Genomic DNA, 21,887 nt, shown 5'->3' on the forward strand with positions numbered 1-21,887 from the left:
ACGGTGGGAGTGAGGGATACGGGGAGACGATGGGAGTGAGGGATACGGGGAGACAGTGGGAGTGAGGGATAGAGGGAGACGGTGGGAGTAAGGGATACGGGGATACGGTGGGAGTGAGGGATACAGGGAGATGGTGGGAGTGGGGGTTACGGCGAGACGGTGGGAGTGAGGGATACGTGGAGACGGTGGGAGTGAGGGATACGTGGAGACGGTGGGAGTGAGGGATACGGGGAAACTGGGAGTGAGGGATAAGCGGAGACGGAGGGAGTAGGGGATACGGGGAGACGGTGGGAGTGAGGGAGATGGGGAGACGGTGGGTGTGAGGGATACGGGGAGACGACGGGAGTGAGGGATACGGGGAGACATTGGGAGTGAGGGATAGAGGGAGACGGTGGGAGTAAGGGATACGGGGATACGGTGGGAGTGAGGGATACAGGGAGACGGTGGGAGTGAGGGATACAGGGAGATGGTGGGAGTGAGGGATACGGGGAGACGGTGGGAGTGAGGGATAAGGTGAGACGGTGGGAGTGAGGGATACGGGGAGACAGTGGGAGTGAGGGATAGAGGGAGACGGTGGGAGTGAGTGATACAGGGAGATGGTGGGAGTGAGGGATACGGCGAGACGGTGGGAGTGAGGGATACGGGGAGGCGGTGGGAGTGAGGGATACGTGGAGACGGTGGGAGTGAGGGATACGGGGAAACTGTGGTAGTGAGGGATACGGGGAGACGGAGGGAGTGAGGGATACGGGGAGATGGTGGGAGTGAGGGAGACGGGGAGACGGTGGGAGTGAGGGATACGGGGTGACGGTGGGAGTGAGGGATATGGGGAGACGGTGGGAGTGAGGGACACAGGGAGATGGTGGGAGTGAGGGATACGTAGATACAGTGGGAGTGAGGGATACGGGGATACGGTGGGAGTGAGGGATACGGGGAAGTGGTGGGACTGAGGGGTACGGGGAGGCGGTGGGAGGGAGGGATACGGGGAGACGGTGGGAGTGAGGGATACGGGGATACGGTGGGAGGGAGGGATACGGGGAAGTGGTGGGACTGAGGGGTACGGGGAGGCGGTGGGAGTGAGGGATACAGGGAAACGGTGGGAGTGAGGGATACAGGGAGACGGTGGGAGTGAGGAATACGGGGAGACGGGAGTGAGGGATAAAGGGGAGGCGGTGGGAGTGAGGGATACGGGGAGACGGTGGGAGTGAGGGATACAGGGAAACGGTGGGAGTGAGGGATACAGGGAGACGGTGGGACTGAGGGATACAGGGAGATGTTAGGAGTGAGGGATACAGGGAGATGGTGGGAGTGAGGGATACGGGGAGACGGTGGGAGTGAGGGATAAGGTGAGACGGTGGGAGTGAGGGATACGGGGAGACAGTGGGAGTGAGGGATACAGGGAGATGGTGTGAGTGAGGGATACGGGGAGACGATGAGAGTGAGGGATACGGGGAGACGGTGGGAGTGAGGGATACGGGGAGACGGTGTGAGTGAGGGATACAGGGAGATGATGTGAGTGAGGGATACGGGGAGACGGTGGGAGTGAGGGATACGTGGAGACGATGAGAGTGAGGAATAGGTGGAGACGGTGGGAGTGAGGGATACAGGGAGATGGTGTGAGTGAGGGATACAGGGAGATGGTGTGAGTGAGGGATACGGGGAGACGGTGGGAGTGAGGGATACGGGGAGACGGTGGGAGTGAGGAATACGGGGAGACGGTGGGACTGAGGGATACAGGGAGATGGTAGGAGTGAGGGATACAGGGAGATCGTGGGAGTGAGGGATACGGGGTGGCGGTGGGAATGAGGGATACGTGGAGACGGAGGGAGTGAGGGATACGGGGAAACTGGGAGTGAGGGATACGGGGAGACGGAGGGAGTGAGGGATACGGGGAGGCGGTGGGAGTGAGGGATACGGGGAGACGGTGGGAGTGAGGGATACAGGGAAACGCTGGGAGTGAGGGATACAGGGAGACGGTGGGAGTGAGGGATACGGGGAGACGGTGGGAGTGAGGGATAAGGAGAGACGGTGGGAGTGAGGAATACGGGGAGACGGTGGGAGTGAGGGATACGGGGAGGCAGTGCGAATGAGAGTTACGGGGAGATGGTGGGAGTGAGGGATACGGGGAGACGGTGGGAGTGAGGGATACAGGGAAACGGTGGGAGTGAGGGATAAAGGGAGACGGTGGGACTGAGGGATACAGGGAGATGGTAGGAGTGAGGGATACAGGGAGATGGTGGGAGTGAGGGATACGGGGAGACGGTGGGAGTGAGGGATAAGGTGAGACGGTGGGAGTGAGGGATACGGGGAGACAGTGGGAGTGAGGGATACAGGGAGATGGTGTGAGTGAGGGATACGGGGAGACGATGAGAGTGAGGGATACGGGGAGACGGTGGGAGTGAGGGATACGGGGAGACGGTGGGAGTGAGGGATACAGGGAGATGGTGTGAGTGAGGGATACGGGGAGACGGTGGGAGTGAGGGATACGGGGAGACGATGAGAGTGAGGGATACGGGGAGACGGTGGGAGTGAGGGATACAGGGAGATGGTGTGAGTGAGGGATACAGGGAGATGGTGTGAGTGAGGGATACGGGGAGACGGTGGGAGTGAGGGATACGGGGAGACGGTGGGAGTGAGGAATACGGGGAGACGGTGGGACTGAGGGATACAGGGAGATGGTAGGAGTGAGGGATACAGGGAGATCGTGGGAGTGAGGGATACGGGGTGGCGGTGGGAATGAGGGATAAGTGGAGACGGGGGGAGTGAGGGATACGGGGAAACTGGGAGTGAGGGATACGGGGAGACGGAGGGAGTGAGGGATACGGGGAGGCGGTGGGAGTGAGGGATACGGGGAGACGGAGGGAGTGAGGGATACGGGGAAACTGGGAGTGAGGGATACGGGGAGACGGTGGGAGTGAGGGATAGAGTGAGACGGTGGGAGAGAGGGATACAGGGAGACGGTGGGAGAGAGGGATACAGGGAGACGGTGGGAGTGAGGGATACGGGGAGACGGAGAGAGTGAGGGATACGGGGTGACGATGGGAGTGAGGGATACGGGGATGCAGTGGGAGTGAGGGATACGGGGAGACGGTGGGAGTGAGTGATAGAGTGAGACGGTGGGAGAGAGGGATACAGGGAGACGGTGGGAGTGAGGGATACGGGTTGACGATGGGAGTGAGGGATACGGGGAGACGGAGGGAGTAAGGGATACGGGGAGACAGTGGGAGTGAGGGATACGGGGAGACGGTGGGAGTATGGGATACGGTGATACGGTGGGAGTGAGGGATACAGGGAGATGGTGGGAGTGGGGGATACGGCGAGACGGTGGGAGTGAGGGATACGGGGAGACAGTGGGAGTGAGGGATAGAGGGAGACGGTGGGAGTGAGTGATACAGGGAGATGGTGGGAGTGAGGGATACGGCGAGACGGTGGGAGTGAGGGATACGGGGAGACAGTGGGAGTGAGGGATAGAGGGAGACGGTGGGAGTGAGGGATACAGGGAGATGGTGGGAGCGAGGGATACGGGGAGACGGTGGGAGTGAGGGATAAGGTGAGACGGTGGGAGTGAGGGATACGGGGAGACAGTGGGAGTGAGGGATAGAGGGAGACGGTGGGAGTGAGTGATACAGGGAGATGGTGGGAGTGAGGGATACGGCGAGACGGTGGGAGTGAGGGATACGGGGAGACAGTGGGAGTGAGGGATAGAGGGAGACGGTGGGAGTGAGGGATACAGGGAGATGGTGGGAGCGAGGGATACGGGGAGACGGTGGGAGTGAGGGATAAGGTGAGACGGTGGGAGTGAGGGATACGGGGAGACAGTGGGAGTGAGGGATAGAGGGAGACGGTGGGAGTGAGTGATACAGGGAGATGGTGGGAGTGAGGGATACGGCGAGACGGTGGGAGTGAGGGATACGGGGAGGCGGTGGGAGTGAGGGATACGTGGAGACGGTGGGAGTGAGGGATACGGGGATACGGTGGGAGTGAGGGATACAGGGAGACGGTGGGAGTGAGGGATACAGGGAGATGGTGGGAGCGAGGGATACGGGGAGACGGTGGGAGTGAGGGATAAGGTGAGACGGTGGGAGTGAGGGATACGGGGAGACAGTGGGAGTGAGGGATAGAGGGAGACGGTGGGAGTGAGTGATACAGGGAGATGGTGGGAGTGAGGGATACGGCGAGACGGTGGGAGTGAGGGATACGGGGAGGCGGTGGGAGTGAGGGATACGTGGAGACGGTGGGAGTGAGGGATACGGGGAAACTGTGGTAGTGAGGGAAACGGGGAGACGGAGGGAGTGAGGGATACGGGGAGATGGTGGGAGTGAGGGAGACGGGGAGACGGTGGGAGTGAGGGATACGGGGTGACGGTGGGAGTGAGGGATATGGGGAGACGGTGGGAGTGAGGGACACAGGGAGACGGTGGGAGTGAGGGATACGGGGATACAGTGGGAGTGAGGGATACGGGGATACGGTGGGGGTGAGGGATACGGGAAGGTGGTGGGACTGAGGGGTACGGGGAGGCGGTGGGAGGGAGGGATAAGGGGAGACGGTGGGAGTGAGGGATACGGGGAGACGGTGGGAGTGAGGGGTACGAGTAGACCGTGGGGGTGAGGGATACGGGGAGATGGTGCGAGTAAGGGATACGGGCAAACGGTGGGATTGAGGGATACGGGGAGACGGTGGGAGTGAGGGATACTGGGAGATGGTGGGAGTGAGGAATACGGGGAGACGGTGGGAGTGAGGGAGACGGAGCGAAGGTGGGAGTGAAAGATATGGGGAGACAGTGGGCGTGAGGCAAACGGGGTGATGGTGGGATTGAGGGATACAGGGAGATGGCAGGGCTGAGGGATACAGGGAGGCGGTGGGAATGAGGGATATGGGGAGACGGTGGGAGTGAGGGATACGTGGATACGGTGGGAGTGAGGGATACGGGGAGAGGGAAGGAGAGAGTGATACGGGGAGACCGTGAGAGTGAGGGATACGGGGAGACGGAGGGAGTGAGGGATACGTGGAGACGGTGGGAGTGAGGGATACGTGGAGACTGTGGGAGTGAGAGATACGGGGTGATGGTGGGAGAGAGGGACACGTGGAGACGGTGTGAGTGAGGGATACGGGGAGACGGTGCGAATGAGGGTTACGGGGAGATGGTGGGAGTGAGGGATACGGGGAGACGGTGGGAGTGAGGGATACGGGGAGGCGGTGGGAGTGAGGGATACGGGGAGACGGAGGGAGTGAGGGATACGGGGAAACTGGGAGTGAGGGATACGGGGAGACGGTGGGAGTGAGGGATAGAGTGAGACGGTGGGAGAGAGGGATACAGGGAGACGGTGGGAGAGAGGGATACAGGGAGACGGTGGGAGTGAGGGATACGGGGAGACGGAGAGAGTGAGGGATACGGGGTGACGATGGGAGTGAGGGATACGGGGATGCAGTGGGAGTGAGGGATACGGGGAGACGGTGGGAGTGAGTGATAGAGTGAGATGGTGGGAGAGAGGGATACAGGGAGACGGTGGGAGTGAGGGATACGGGTTGACGATGGGAGTGAGGGATACGGGGAGACGGAGGGAGTAAGGGATACGGGGAGACAGTGGGAGTGAGGGATACGGGGAGACGGTGGGAGTAAGGGATACGGGCAAACGGTGGGATTGAGGGATACGGGGAGACGGTGGGAGTGAGGGATACTGGGAGATGGTGGGAGTGAGGAATACGGGGAGACGGTGGGAGTGAGGGAGACGGAGCGAAGGTGGGAGTGAAAGATATGGGGAGACAGTGGGCGTGAGGCAAACGGGGTGATGGTGGGATTGAGGGATACAGGGAGATGGCAGGGCTGAGGGATACAGGGAGGCGGTGGGAATGAGGGATATGGGGAGACGGTGGGAGTGAGGGATACTGGGAGAGGGAAGGAGAGAGTGATACGGGGAGACCGTGAGAGTGAGGGATACGGGGAGACGGAGGGAGTGAGGGATACGTGGAGACGGTGGGAGTGAGGGATACGTGGAGACTGTGGGAGTGAGAGATACGGGGTGATGGTGGGAGAGAGGGACACGTGGAGACGGTGTGAGTGAGGGATACGGGGAGACGGTGCGAATGAGGGTTACGGGGAGATGGTGGGAGTGAGGGATACGGGGAGACGGTGGGAGTGAGGGATACAGGGAAACGGTGGGAGTGAGGGATACAGGGAGACGGTGGGAGTGAGGGATACGGGGAGACGGTGGGAGTGAGGGATAAGCAGAGACGGTGGGAGTGAGGAATACGGGGAGACGGTGGGACTGAGGGATACAGGGAGATGGTAGGAGTGAGCGATACAGGGACATGGTGGGAGTGAGGGATACGGGGTGGCGGTGGGAATGAGGGATACGTGGAGACGGAGGGAGTGAGGGATACGGGGAAACTGTGGGAGTGAGGGATACGGGGAGACGGAGGGAGTGAGGGATACGGGGAGACGGTGGGAGTGAGGGATACTGGTAGACGATGGGAGTGAGGGATACGGGGAGACAGTGGGAGTGAGGGGTACGGGGAGACGGTGGGAGTGAGGGATACGGCGAGACGATGGGAGTTAGGGATACGGGGAAACTGTGGGAGTGAGGTATACGGGGAGATAGAGAGAGTGAGGGATACGGGGTGACATGGGAGCGAGGGATACGGGGAGACGGTGGGAGTGAGTGATATGGGGAGACGGTGGGAGTGAGGGACGCAGGGAGACGGTGGGAGTGAGGGATACGGGGAGATGGTGGGAGTGAGAGATACGGGGAGACAGTGGGCGTGAGGGAAACGGGGGGACGGTGGGATGGAGGGGCACAGGGAGATGGCCGGACTGAGGGATATTGGGAGACGTTGGGATTGAGGGGTACAGGAAGACAGTGGGAGTGTGGGATACGGGGAGCCGATGGGAGTGAGGGATACGGGAAGACGGTGAGAGTGATGGAGAATGGGAGACGGTGGGAGTGAGGGATACGGGAAGACGGTGAGAGTGAGCGATACGGGGAGACGGTGGGTGTGAGGGACACAGGGAGACGGTGGGAGTGAGGGATATGGGGAGACGGTGGGAGTGAGGGACACAGGTAGACGGTGGGAGTGAGGGATACGGGGATATGGTGGGAGTGAGTGATACGGGGTGACGGTGGGAGTGAGGGATACGGGGAGACGGTGAGAGTGAGGGATACGGGGAGACGGTGGGAGTGAGGGATACAGGGAGCCGCTGGGAGTGAGGGATACGGGGAGGTGGTGTGAGTGAGGGGTACGGGGAGACGGTGGGAGTGAGGGATACGGGGAGACGGTGGGAGTGAGCAATACGGGGAGGCGGTGAGAGTGAGGGATGCGGGGAGACGGTGGGAGTGAGGGATACCGGGAGTCGGTGGGAGTGAGCGATACGGGGAGGCGGACGAAGTGAAAGATACGGGGAGGGGGTGGGAGTGGGTGAGAAGGGGAGACGGTGGGAGTGAGAAGGGGAGACGGTGGGAGTGAGGGATACGGGGAGACGAAGGGAGTGAGGGATACGGGGAGACGGTGGGAGTGAGGGATACGGGAGACGGTGGGAGTGAGGGACACAGGGAGACGGTGGGAGTGAGGGATACGGGGAGACGGTGGGAGTGAGGGATACGGGGAGACGGTGGGAGTGAGGGATACGGGGAGACGGTGGGAGTGAGGGATACGGGGAGGAGGTGGCAGTGAGCGGTACGGGGAGACGGTGGGAGTGAGGGATATGGGGAGACGGTGAGATTGAGGGATAGGGGGAGATGGTGGGAGTGAGGGGTACGGGAAGTCCGTGGGGGTGAGGGATACAGGGAAACGGTGGCAGTGATGGATACAGCGAGAAGGTGGGAGTGAGGGATACGGGGAGACGGTGGGAGTGAGGGATAAGGAGAGACGGTGGGAGAGAGGAATACGGGGAGACGGTGGGACTGAGGGATACAGGGAGATGGTAGGAGTGAGGGATACAGGGAGATGGTGGGAGTGAGGGATCCGGGGAGACGGTGAGAGTGAGTGATACGGGGAAACTGGGAGTGAGGGATACGTGGAGACGGAGGGAGTGAGGGATACGGGGAGACGGTGGGAATGAGGGATACGTGGAGACGGTGGGAGTGAGGGATACGGGGAAACTGGGAGTGAGGGATACGGGGAGACGGAGGGCGTGAGGGATACGGGGAGACGGTGGGAGTGAGGGATACGGGTAGACGATGGGAGTGAGGGATACGGGGAGACGGTGGGAGTGAGGGGTACGGGGAGAAGGTGAGAGTGATGGATATGGGGAGACGGTGGGAGTGAGGGATACGGGGAGACGGTGGGAGTGAGGGATAGAGGGAGATGGTGGGAGTGAAGGATACAGGGAGATGGTGGGAGTGAGGGATACGGCGAGACGGTGGGAGTGAGGGATTCGGGGAGGCGGTGTGAGTGAGGGATATTGGGAGACGTTGGGATTGAGGGATACAGGAAGACAGTGGGAGTGTGGGATACGGGGAGACGATGGGAGTGAGGGATACGGGGAGACGGTGGGAGTGAGGGGTACGGGGAGAGGGAGGGAGTGAGGGATACGGGGAGACGGTGAGAGTGAGGGATACGTGGAGACGGAGGGAGTGAGGGATACGGGGAGACGGTGAGAGTGATGGAGAATGGGAGACGGTGGGGGTGAGGGATACGGGGAGACGGTGAGAGTGAGCGATACGGGGAGACGGTGGGAGTGAGGGGTACGGGGAGACGGTGGGTGTGAGGGACACGGGGAGACGGTGGGAGTGAGGGATACGGGGAGGCAGTGCGAATGAGGGATACGGGGAGATGGTGGGAGTGAGGGATACGGGGAGACGGTGGGAGTGAGGGATACAGGGAAACGGTGGGAGTGAGGGATACAGGGAGACGGTGGGAGTGAGGGATACGGGGAGACGGTGGGAGTGAGGGATTAGGAGAGACGGTGGGAGTGAGGAATACGGGAAGACGGTGGGACTGAGGGATACAGGGAGACGGTAGGAGTGAGGGATACAGGGAGATGGTGGGAGTGAGGGATACGGGGAGACGGTGAGAGTGAGTGATACGGGGTAGCGGTGGGAAAGAGGGATACGTGGAGACGGTGGGAGTGTGGGATGCGGGGAGACGGTGGGAGTGAGGGATACGGGGAGACGGTGGGAGTGAGGGATACGGGGAGACGGTGGGAGTGAGGGATACGGGGAGGAGGTGGCAGTGAGCGGTACGGGGAGACGGTGGGAGTGAGGGATATGGGGAGACGGTGAGATTGAGGGATAGGGGGAGATGGTGGGAGTGAGGGGTACGGGAAGTCCGTGGGGGTGAGGGATACAGGGAAACGGTGGCAGTGATGGATACAGCGAGAAGGTGGGAGTGAGGGATACGGGGAGACGGTGGGAGTGAGGGATAAGGAGAGACGGTGGGAGAGAGGAATACGGGGAGACGGTGGGACTGAGGGATACAGGGAGATGGTAGGAGTGAGGGATACAGGGAGATGGTGGGAGTGAGGGATCCGGGGAGACGGTGAGAGTGAGTGATACGGGGAAACTGGGAGTGAGGGATACGTGGAGACGGAGGGAGTGAGGGATACGGGGAGACGGTGGGAATGAGGGATACGTGGAGACGGTGGGAGTGAGGGATACGGGGAAACTGGGAGTGAGGGATACGGGGAGACGGAGGGCGTGAGGGATACGGGGAGACGGTGGGAGTGAGGGATACGGGTAGACGATGGGAGTGAGGGATACGGGGAGACGGTGGGAGTGAGGGGTACGGGGAGAAGGTGAGAGTGATGGATATGGGGAGACGGTGGGAGTGAGGGATACGGGGAGACGGTGGGAGTGAGGGATAGAGGGAGATGGTGGGAGTGAAGGATACAGGGAGATGGTGGGAGTGAGGGATACGGCGAGACGGTGGGAGTGAGGGATTCGGGGAGGCGGTGTGAGTGAGGGATATTGGGAGACGTTGGGATTGAGGGATACAGGAAGACAGTGGGAGTGTGGGATACGGGGAGACGATGGGAGTGAGGGATACGGGGAGACGGTGGGAGTGAGGGGTACGGGGAGAGGGAGGGAGTGAGGGATACGGGGAGACGGTGAGAGTGAGGGATACGTGGAGACGGAGGGAGTGAGGGATACGGGGAGACGGTGAGAGTGATGGAGAATGGGAGACGGTGGGGGTGAGGGATACGGGGAGACGGTGAGAGTGAGCGATACGGGGAGACGGTGGGAGTGAGGGGTACGGGGAGACGGTGGGTGTGAGGGACACGGGGAGACAGTGGGAGTGAGGGATACGGGGAGGCAGTGCGAATGAGGGATACGGGGAGATGGTGGGAGTGAGGGATACGGGGAGACGGTGGGAGTGAGGGATACAGGGAAACGGTGGGAGTGAGGGATACAGGGAGACGGTGGGAGTGAGGGATACGGGGAGACGGTGGGAGTGAGGGATTAGGAGAGACGGTGGGAGTGAGGAATACGGGAAGACGGTGGGACTGAGGGATACAGGGAGACGGTAGGAGTGAGGGATACAGGGAGATGGTGGGAGTGAGGGATACGGGGAGACGGTGAGAGTGAGTGATACGGGGTAGCGGTGGGAAAGAGGGATACGTGGAGACGGTGGGAGTGAGGGATGCGGGGAAACTGGGAGTGAGGGATACGGGGAGATGGAGGTTGTGAGGGATACGGGGAGACGGTGGGATTGAGGGATACGGGTAGACGATGGGAGTGAGGGATACGGGGAGACGGTGGGAGTGAGGGCTACGGGGAGAAGGTGAGAGTGATGGATATGGGGAGACGGTGGGAGTGAGGGATACGGGGAGACGGTGGGAGTGAGGGATAGAGGGAGCCGGTGGGAGTGAGGGATAAAGGGAGATGGTGGGAGTGAGGGATACGGCGAGACGGTGGGAGTGAGGGAATCGGGAGGCGGTGGGAGTGAGGGATACGTGGAGACGGTGGGATTGAGGGATACGGGGAAACTGTGGGAGTGAGGGACACGGGGCGACGGAGGGAGTGAGGGATACGGGGAGACGGTGGTAGTGAGGGAGACGGGTAGACGGTGGGAGTGAGGGATACGGGGTGGTGATGGGAGTGAGGGATACGGGGAGACGGTGGGTGTGAGGTATACGGGGAGACGGTGAGAGTGAGGTAAACGGGGACACGGTGGGAGTGAGGGATATTGGGAGACATTGGGATTGAGGGATACAGGGAGACAGTGGGAGTGAGGGATACGGGGAGACGGTGGGAGTGAGGGATACGGGGAGCCGATGGGAGTGAGGGATACGGGGAGACGGTGGGAGTGAGGGATACGGGGAGACGGTGAGATTGAGGGATACGGGGAGACGGTGGGAGTGAGGGACACACGGAGACGGTGGGAGTGAGGGATATGGGGAGACAGTGGGAGTGAGGGACACAGCAAGACGGTGGGAGTGAGGGATACGGGGATATGGTGGGAGTGAGGGATACGGGGCGACGGTGGGAGTGAGGGATACGGGGAGACGGAGGGAGTGAGGGATACGGGGTGATGGTGGGATTGAGGGATACAGGGAGATGGCAGGGCTGAGGGATACAGGGAGGCGGTGGGAATGAGGGATATGGGGAGACGGTGGGAGTGAGGGATACGTGGATACGGTGGGAGTGAGGGATACGGGGAGAGGGAAGGAGAGAGTGATACGGGGAGACCGTGAGAGTGAGGGATACGGGGAGACGGAGGGAGTGAGGGATACGTGGAGACGGTGGGAGTGAGGGATACGTGGAGACTGTGGGAGTGAGAGATACGGGGTGATGGTGGGAGAGAGGGACACGTGGAGACGGTGTGAGTGAGGGATACGGGGAGACGGTGCGAATGAGGGTTACGGGGAGATGGTGGGAGTGAGGGTTACGGGGAGACGGTGGGAGTGAGGGATACAGGGAAACGGTGGGAGTGAGGGATACAGGGAGACGGTGGGAGTGAGGGATACGGGGAGACGGTGGGAGTGAGGGATAAGGAGAGACGGTGGGTGTGAGGAATACGGGGAGACGGTGGGACTGAGGGATACAGGGAGATGGTAGGAGTGAGCGATACAGGGACATGGTGGGAGTGAGGGATACGGGGTGGCGGTGGGAATGAGGGATACGTGGAGACGGAGGGAGTGAGGGATACGGGGAAACTGTGGGAGTGAGGGATACGGGGAGACGGAGGGAGTGAGGGATACGGGGAGACGGTGGGAGTGAGGGATACGGGTAGACGATGGGAGTGAGGGATACGGGGAGACAGTGGGAGTGAGGGGTACGGGGAGACGGTGGGAGTGAGGGATAGAGTGAGACGGTGGGAGAGAGGGATACAGGGAGATGGTGGGAGTGAGGGATACGGCGAGACGATGGGAGTTAGGGATACGGGGAAACTGTGGGAGTGAGGTATACGGGGAGACGGAGAGAGTGAGGGATACGGGGTGACATGGGAGTGAGGGATACGGGGAGACGGTGGGAGTGAGTGATATGGGGAGACGGTGGGAGTGAGGGACGCAGGGAGACGGTGGGAGTGAGGGATACGGGGAGACGGTGGGAGTGAGGAATACGGGGAGATGGTGGGAGTGAGAGATACGGGGAGACAGTGGGCGTGAGGGAAACGGGGGGACGGTGGGATGGAGGGGCACAGGGAGATGGCCGGACTGAGGGATATTGGGAGACGTTGGGATTGAGGGGTACAGGAAGACAGTGGGAGTGTGGGATACGGGGAGCCGATGGGAGTGAGGGATACGGGAAGACGGTGAGAGTGATGGAGAATGGGAGACGGTGGGAGTGAGGGATACGGGAAGACGGTGAGAGTGAGCGATACGGGGAGACGGTGGGTGTGAGGGACACAGGGAGACGGTGGGAGTGAGTGATATGGGGAGACGGTGGGAGTGAGGGACACAGGTAGACGGTGGGAGTGAGGGATACGGGGATATGGTGGGAGTGAGTGATACGGGGAGACGGTGGGAGTGAGGGATACGGGGAGACGGTGAGAGTGAGGGATACGGGGAGACGGTGGGAGTGAGGGATACAGGGAGCCGGTGGGAGTGAGGGATACGGGGAGGTGGTGTGAGTGAGGGGTACGGGGAGACGGTGGGAGTGAGGGATACGGGGAGACGGTGGGAGTGAGCAATACGGGGAGACGGTGAGAGTGAGGGATGCGGGAAGACGGTGGGAGTGAGGGATACCGGGAGTCGGTGGGAGTGAGCGATACGGGGAGGCGGACGAAGTGAAAGATACGGGGAGGGGGTGGGAGTGGGTGAGAAGGGGAGACGGTGGGAGTGAGAAGGGGAGACGGTGGGAGTGAGGGATACGGGGAGACGAAGGGAGTGAGGGATACGGGGAGACGGTGGGAGTGAGGGATACGGGAGACGGTGGGAGTGAGGGACACAGGGAGACGGTGGGAGTGAGGGATACGGGGAGACGGTGGGAGTGAGGGATACGGGGAGACGGTGGGAGTGAGGGATACGGGGAGACGGTGGGAGTGAGGGATACGGGGAGGAGGTGGCAGTGAGCGGTACGGGGAGACGGTGGGAGTGAGGGATATGGGGAGACGGTGAGATTGAGGGATAGGGGGAGATGGTGGGAGTGAGGGGTACGGGAAGTCCGTGGGGGTGAGGGATACAGGGAAACGGTGGCAGTGATGGATACAGCGAGAAGGTGGGAGTGAGGGATACGGGGAGACGGTGGGAGTGAGGGATAAGGAGAGACGGTGGGAGAGAGGAATACGGGGAGACGGTGGGACTGAGGGATACAGGGAGATGGTAGGAGTGAGGGATACAGGGAGATGGTGGGAGTGAGGGATCCGGGGAGACGGTGAGAGTGAGTGATACGGGGAAACTGGGAGTGAGGGATACGTGGAGACGGAGGGAGTGAGGGATACGGGGAGACGGTGGGAATGAGGGATACGTGGAGACGGTGGGAGTGAGGGATACGGGGAAACTGGGAGTGAGGGATACGGGGAGACGGAGGGCGTGAGGGATACGGGGAGACGGTGGGAGTGAGGGATACGGGTAGACGATGGGAGTGAGGGATACGGGGAGACGGTGGGAGTGAGGGGTACGGGGAGAAGGTGAGAGTGATGGATATGGGGAGACGGTGGGAGTGAGGGATACGGGGAGACGGTGGGAGTGAGGGATAGAGGGAGATGGTGGGAGTGAAGGATACAGGGAGATGGTGGGAGTGAGGGATACGGCGAGACGGTGGGAGTGAGGGATTCGGGGAGGCGGTGTGAGTGAGGGATATTGGGAGACGTTGGGATTGAGGGATACAGGAAGACAGTGGGAGTGTGGGATACGGGGAGACGATGGGAGTGAGGGATACGGGGAGACGGTGGGAGTGAGGGGTACGGGGAGAGGGAGGGAGTGAGGGATACGGGGAGACGGTGAGAGTGAGGGATACGTGGAGACGGAGGGAGTGAGGGATACGGGGAGACGGTGAGGGTGATGGAGAATGGGAGACGGTGGGGGTGAGGGATACGGGGAGACGGTGAGAGTGAGCGATACGGGGAGACGGTGGGAGTGAGGGGTACGGGGAGACGGTGGGTGTGAGGGACACGGGGAGACGGTGGGAGTGAGGGATACGGGGAGGCAGTGCGAATGAGGGATACGGGGAGATGGTGGGAGTGAGGGATACGGGGAGACGGTGGGAGTGAGGGATACAGGGAAACGGTGGGAGTGAGGGATACAGGGAGACGGTGGGAGTGAGGGATACGGGGAGACGGTGGGAGTGAGGGATTAGGAGAGACGGTGGGAGTGAGGAATACGGGAAGACGGTGGGACTGAGGGATACAGGGAGACGGTAGGAGTGAGGGATACAGGGAGATGGTGGGAGTGAGGGATACGGGGAGACGGTGAGAGTGAGTGATACGGGGTAGCGGTGGGAAAGAGGGATACGTGGAGACGGTGGGAGTGAGGGATGCGGGGAAACTGGGAGTGAGGGATACGGGGAGATGGAGGTTGTGAGGGATACGGGGAGACGGTGGGAGTGAGGGATACGGGTAGACGATGGGAGTGAGGGATACGGGGAGACGGTGGGAGTGAGGGCTACGGGGAGAAGGTGAGAGTGATGGATATGGGGAGACGGTGGGAGTGAGGGATACGGGGAGACGGTGGGAGTGAGGGATAGAGGGAGCCGGTGGGAGTGAGGGATAAAGGGAGATGGTGGGAGTGAGGGATACGGCGAGACGGTGGGAGTGAGGGAATCGGGAGGCGGTGGGAGTGAGGGATACGTGGAGACGGTGGGATTGAGGGATACGGGGAAACTGTGGGAGTGAGGGACACGGGGAGACGGAGGGAGTGAGGGATACGGGGAGACGGTGGTAGTGAGGGAGACGGGTAGACGGTGGGAGTGAGGGATACGGGGTGATGATGGGAGTGAGGGATACGGGGAGACGGTGGGTGTGAGGTATACGGGGAGACGGTGAGAGTGAGGTAAACGGGGACACGGTGGGAGTGAGGGATATTGGGAGACATTGGGATTGAGGGATACAGGGAGACAGTGGGAGTGAGGGATACGGGGAGACGGTGGGAGTGAGGGATACGGGGAGCCGATGGGAGTGAGGGATACGGGGAGACGGTGGGAGTGAGGGATACGGGGAGACGGTGAGAGTGAGGGATACGGGGAGACGGTGGGAGTGAGGGACACACGGAGACGGTGGGAGTGAGGGATATGGGGAGACAGTGGGAGTGAGGGACACAGCAAGACGGTGGGACTGAGGGATACGGGGATATGGTGGGAGTGAGGGATACGGGGCGACGGTGGGAGTGAGGGATACGGGGAGACGGAGGGAGTGAGGGATACGGGGAGACGGTGAGAGTGAGGGAGAATGGGAGACGATGGGCGTGAGGGATACGGGGAGACTGTGGGAGTGAGGGATACGGGGAGACGGTGAGAGTGAGCGATACGGGGAGACGGTGGGTGTGAGGGACACAGGGAGACGGTGGGAGTGAGGGATATGGGGAGACAGTGGGAGTGAGGGACACAGCAAGACGGTGGGAGTGAGGGTTACGGGGATATGGTGGGAGTGAGGGATACGGGGCGACGGTCGGAGTGAGGGATACGGGGAGGTGGTGTGAGTGAGGGGTACGGGGAGACGGTGGGAGTAAAGGATACGGGGATACGGTGGGAATAAGGGATACGCGGAGACGGTGAGAGTGAGGGATACGGGGAGACGGTGGGAGTGAGGGATACAGGGAGCCGGTGGGAGTGAGGGATACGGGGAGACAGTGGGAGTGAGGGATACGGGGAGAGGGTGGGAGTGAGTGAGAAGGGGAGACGGTGGGAGTGAGGGATACGGGGAGACGGTGGGAGTGAGGGATAAGGTGAGACGGTGGGAGTGAGGGATCCGGGGAGACGGTGGGAGTGAGTGATACGGGGAGACGGTGGGAGTGAGGGATACGGGGAGATGGTGGGAGTGAGGGGTACGGGGAGATGGTGGGATTGAGGGATAGGGGGAGGCGGTGGGAGTGAGGGGTACGGGGAGACGGTGGGAGTGAGGGATACGGGGAGACGGTGGGAGTGAGGGATACGGGGAGACGGTGGGATTGAGGGATAGGGGGAGGCGGTGGGAGTGAGGGGTACGGGGAGACGGTGGGAGTGAGGGATACGGGGAGACAGTGAGAGTGAGGGATACGGGGAGACGGTGGGAGTGAGGGACACAGGGAGACGGTGGGAGTGAGGGATAGGGGGAGACGGTGGGAGTGAGGGACACAGTGAGACGGTGGGACTGAGGGATACCGGGAGATTATGGGAGAGAGGTATACGGGGGGACGGTGGGAGTGAGGGACACGGGGAGACGGTGGGAGTGAGGGATATGTGGAGACTGTGGGAGTGAGGGGTACGGGAAGACCGTGGGGTTAGGGATACGGGGAGATGGTGGGAGTGAGGGTGACGGAGAGACGGTGGGAGTGAGGGATACGGGGAAATGGCAGGACTGAGGGTCACAGGGAGACGGTGGGAATGAGGGATATGGGGAGGTGGTGGGAGTGAGGGGTACGGGGAGTCCGTGGGAGTGAGGGATACGGGGAGATGGTGTGAGTGAGGGATACGGGGAGACGGTGGGTTTGAGGGATACGGGGAGACGGTGGGAGTGAGGGATGCGGGGAGACAATGGGAGTGAGGAATACGGGGAGATGGTGGGAGTGAGAGATACGGGGAGACGGTGGGAGTGAGGAAGACGGAGTGACGGTGGGAGTGAGTGATACGGGGAGATGGTGGGAGTGAGGGAAACGGGGAGACGGTTGGATTGAGGGATACAGGGAGATTGCAGGACTGAGGGATACAGGGAAACGGTGGGAATGAGGGATATGGGGAGACGGAGGGAGTGAGGGACACGAGGAGATGGTGGGAGTGAGGGATATTGGGAGACTGTGGGTTTGAGGGATACATGGAGACAATGGGAGTGAGGGATACGGGAGACGGTGGGAGTGAGGGAGAAGGGTAGATTGTGGGAGTGAGGGATACGGGGGGACAGTGAGAGAGAGGCACACGCAGAGACGGTGTGAGTGAGGGACACAGGGAGGCGGTGGGAGTGAGGGATATGGGGAGACGGTGGGAGTGAGGGACACAGGGAGACGGTGGGATGAGGGATACAGGGATACGGTGGGAGTGAGGGATACGGGGAGACGGTGGGAGTGAGGGACACGGGGAGATGGTGGGAGTGAGGGATACGGGGAGACGGTGGGAGCGAGGGATAGAGGGAGACGGTGGGAGTGAGGGATACAGAGAGATGGTGGGAGTGAGGGATACGGGGAGACGGTGGGAGTGAGGGATAAGGTGAGACGGTGGGAGTGATGGATCCGGGCAGACGTTGGGAGTGAGGGAAACGGGGAGACGGTGGGAGTGAGAGATACAGGGAGATGGTGGGAGTGAGGGATACGGGGAGATGGTGGGAGTCAGGGATACGGGGAGGCTGTGGGAGTGAGGGGTACGGTGTGACGGTGGGAGTGAGGGATACGGGGAGACGGTTGGAGTGAGGGATACGGGGAGACGGTGGGAGAGAGGGATACGGGGAGAGTGTGGGAGTGAGTGAGAAGGGGAGACGGTGGGAGTGAGGTATACGGGGAGACAAAGGGAGTGAGGGATACGGGGAGACAGTGGGAGTGAGGGGTACGGGGAGACGGTGGGAGTGAGGGAGACGGAGAGACGGTGTGAGTGAGGGATACGGTGAGACGGTGGGAGTGAGGAATACGGGGAGACGGAGGGAGTGAGGAATACGGGGAGACGGTGGGAGTGTGGGATACGGGGTGACGGTGGGAGCGAGTGATATGGGGGAACGGTGGGAGTGTGGGACACAGGGAGACGGTGGGAGTGAGGGATGCGGGGAGACAATGGGAGTGAGGAATACGGGGAGATGGTGGGAGTGAGAGATACGGGGAGACGGTGGGAGTGAGGAAGACGGAGTGACGGTGGGAGTGAGTGATACAGGGAGACGGTGGGAGTGAGGGAAACGGGGAGACGGTTGGATTGAGGGATACAGGGAGATGGCAGGACTGAGGGATACAGGGAGACGGTGGGAATGAGGGATATGGGGAGACGGTGGGAGTGAGGGACACGAGGAGATGGTGGGAGTGAGGGATATTGGGAGACTGTGGGTTTGAGGGATACAGGGAAATGGTGGGAGTGATTGATACGGGGAGACGGTGGGAGTGAGGGATACGAGGAGACGGAGGGAGTGAGGGATACGGAGAAACGGTGGGAGTGAGGGATACGAGGAGACGGTGGGAGTGAGGGATACGGGGAGACGGTGGGAGAGAGGGATACGGGGAGAGTGTGGGAGTGAATGAGAAGGGGAGACGGTGGGAGTGAGGGATACGGGGAGACGAAGGGAGTGAGGGATACGGGGAGACAGTGGGAGTGAGGGATACGGGGAGACGGTGGGAGAGAGGGATACGGGGCGAGTGTGGGAGTGAGTGAGAAGGGGAGACGGTGGGAGTGAGGGATACGGGGAGACGAAGGGAGTGAGGGATACGGGGAGACGGTGGGAGTGAGGGATACGGGAGACGGTGGGAGTGAGGGACACAGGGAGACGGTGGGAGTGAGGGATATGGGGAGATGGAGGGAGTGAGGGACACAGGGAGATGGTGGGAGTGAGGAATACTGGGAGATGGTGGGAGTGAGAGATACGGGGAGACGGTGGGAGTGAGGGAGACGGAGAGACGGTGTGAGTGAGGGATACGGTGAGACGGTGGGAGTGAGGGATACGGGGTGACGGTGAGAGTGAGGGTCACGGGGAGACGGTGGGAGTGAGGGACACGGGGAGACGGTGGGATTGAGGGATACAGGGAGATGGTAGGACTAAGGGATACTGGGAGACGGTGGGATTGTGGGATACAGGGAGACAGTGTGAGTGTGGGATACGGGGAGACGGTTGGAGTGAGGGATACGGGGAGACGGTTGGAGTGAGGGACACAGGGAGACGGTTGGATTGAGGGGTACGGGGAGACGGAGGGAGTGTGGGATACGGGGTGACGGTGGGAGTGAGGGATACGGGGATACGGTGGGTGTGAGGGATATGGGGAGATGGTGGGAGTGAGGGTTACCGGGAGACGGTGGGAGTAAGGGATACGGGGAGACCATGGGGGTGAGGGATACGGGGAGATGGTGTGAGTGAGGGATACGGGGAGACGGTGGTATTGAGGGATACGGGGAGACGGTGGGAGTGAGGGATGCGGGGAGATGGTGGGAGTGAGGAATACGGGGAGATGGTGGGAGTGAGAGATACAGGGAGACGGTGGGAGTAAGGGATACGCGGAGACGGTGAGAGTGAGGGATACGGGGAGACAGTGGGAGTGAGGGATACAGGGAGACGATGGGAGTGAGGGATACAGTGAGACGGTGGGAGTGAGGGAAACGGGGAGACGGTGGGACTGAGGGAAACGGGGAGGCGGTGGGAGTGAGGGATATGGGGAGACGGTGGGAGTGAGGGACACAGGGAGACGGTGGGAATGAGGGATACGGGGAGACGGTGGGAGCGAGGGATAGAGGGAGACGGTGGGAGTGAGGGATACAGAGAGATGGTGGGTGTGAGGGATACGGGGAGACGGTGGGAGTGAGGGATACGGGGAGACGGTGGGAGTGAGGGACACGGGGAGATGGTGGGAGTGAGGGATACGGGGAGACGGTGGGAGCGAGGGATAGAGGGAGATGGTGGAAGTGAGTAATACAGAGAGATGGTGGGTGTGAGGGATACGGGGAGACGGTGGGAGTGAGGGATAATGTGAGACGGTGGGAGTGATGGATCCGGGCAGACGGTGGAAGTGAGGGATACGGGGAGACGGTGGGAGAGAGGGATACGGGGCGAGTGTGGGAGTGAGTGAGAAGGGGAGACGGTGGGAGTGAGCGATACGGGGAGACGGTGGGAGTGAGGTATACGTGGAGACGGTGAGAGTGAGGGATACCGGGAGACGGTGGGAGTGGGGGACACAGGGAGACGGTGGGAGTGAGGGATATGGGGAGATGGAGGGAGTGAGGGACACAGGGAGATGGTGGGAGTGAGGAATACTGGGAGATGGTGGGAGTGAGAGATACGGGGAGACGGTGGGAGTGAGGGAGACGGAGAGACGGTGTGAGTGAGGGATGCGGTGAGATGGTGGGAGTGAGGGATACGGGGAGACGGTGGGAGTGAGGGATACGGGGTGACGGTGAGAGTGAGGGTCACGGGGAGACGGTGGGAGTGAGGGACACGGGGAGACGGTGGGATTGAGGGATACAGGGAGATGGCAGGACTGAGGGATACTGGGAGACGGTGGAAATAAGGGATACGGGGATACGGTGGGAGTGTGGGATACGGGGAGACGGTGGGAGCGAGGGATAGAGGGAGACGGTGGGAGTGAGGGATAAGGTGAGACGGTGGGAGTGATGGATCCGGGCAGACGGTGAGAGTGAGGGATACGGGGAGACGGTGGGAGTCAGGGATACAGGGAGGCTGTGGGAGTGAGGGGTACGGTGAGACGGTGGGAGTGAGGGATACGGGGAGACGGTGGGAGAGAGGGGTACGGGGAGACGGTGGGAGAGAGGGATACGGGGACAGTGTGCGAGTGAGTGAGAAGGGGAGACGGTGGGAGTGAGGGATACGGGGAGACGAAGGGAGTGAGGGATACGGGGAGACGGTGGGAGTGAGGGGTACGGGGAGACGGTGGGAGTGAGGGATGCGGGGAGACGGTGTGAGTGAGGGATACGGGGAGACGGTGGTATTGAGGGATGCGGGGAGACGGTGAGAGTGAGGAATACGGGGAGATGGTGGGAGTGAGAGATACGGGGAGATGTGGGAGTGAGGAAGACGGAGTGACGGTGGTAATGAGTGATACAGGGAGACGGTGGGAGTGAGGAATACAGGGAGATGGCTGGACTGAGGGATACAGGGAGACGGTGGGAATGAGGAATATGGGGAGACGGTGGGAGTTAGGGACACGAGGAGATGGTGGGAGTGAGAGATACAGGGAGACGGAGGGAGTGAGGGACACGGGGAGGCGGAGGGAGTGAGGGATACGGGAGACGGTGGGAGTGAGGGAGAAGGGTAGATTGTGGGAGTGAGGGAAACGGGGAGACGATGGGAGTGAGGGATACAGGGATACGGTGGGAGTGAGGGATACGGGGAGACGGTGGGAGTGAGGGACACGGGGAGATGGTGGGAGTGAGGGATACGGGGAGACGGTGGGAGCGAGGGATAGAGGGAGACGGTGGGAGTGAGGGATACAGAGAGATGGTGGGTGTGAGGGATACGGGGAGACGGTGGGAGTGAGGGATACGGGCTGACGGTGGGAGTGAGGGATATGGGGGAACGGTGGGAGTGTGGGACACAGGGAGACGGTGGGAGTGAGGAATACGCGGAAATGGTGGGTGTGAGGGATACTGGGAGACAGTGGGAGTGAGGGATACGGGAAGGTGGTGGGAGTGAGGGGTACGGGGAGACCGTGGGAGTGAGGGATACGGGGAGATGGTGTGAGTGAGGGA

This window comes from Scyliorhinus torazame, chromosome 16 (genome assembly GCF_047496885.1).
Source record: "Scyliorhinus torazame isolate Kashiwa2021f chromosome 16, sScyTor2.1, whole genome shotgun sequence".
Lineage (NCBI taxonomy): Eukaryota > Metazoa > Chordata > Chondrichthyes > Carcharhiniformes > Scyliorhinidae > Scyliorhinus > Scyliorhinus torazame.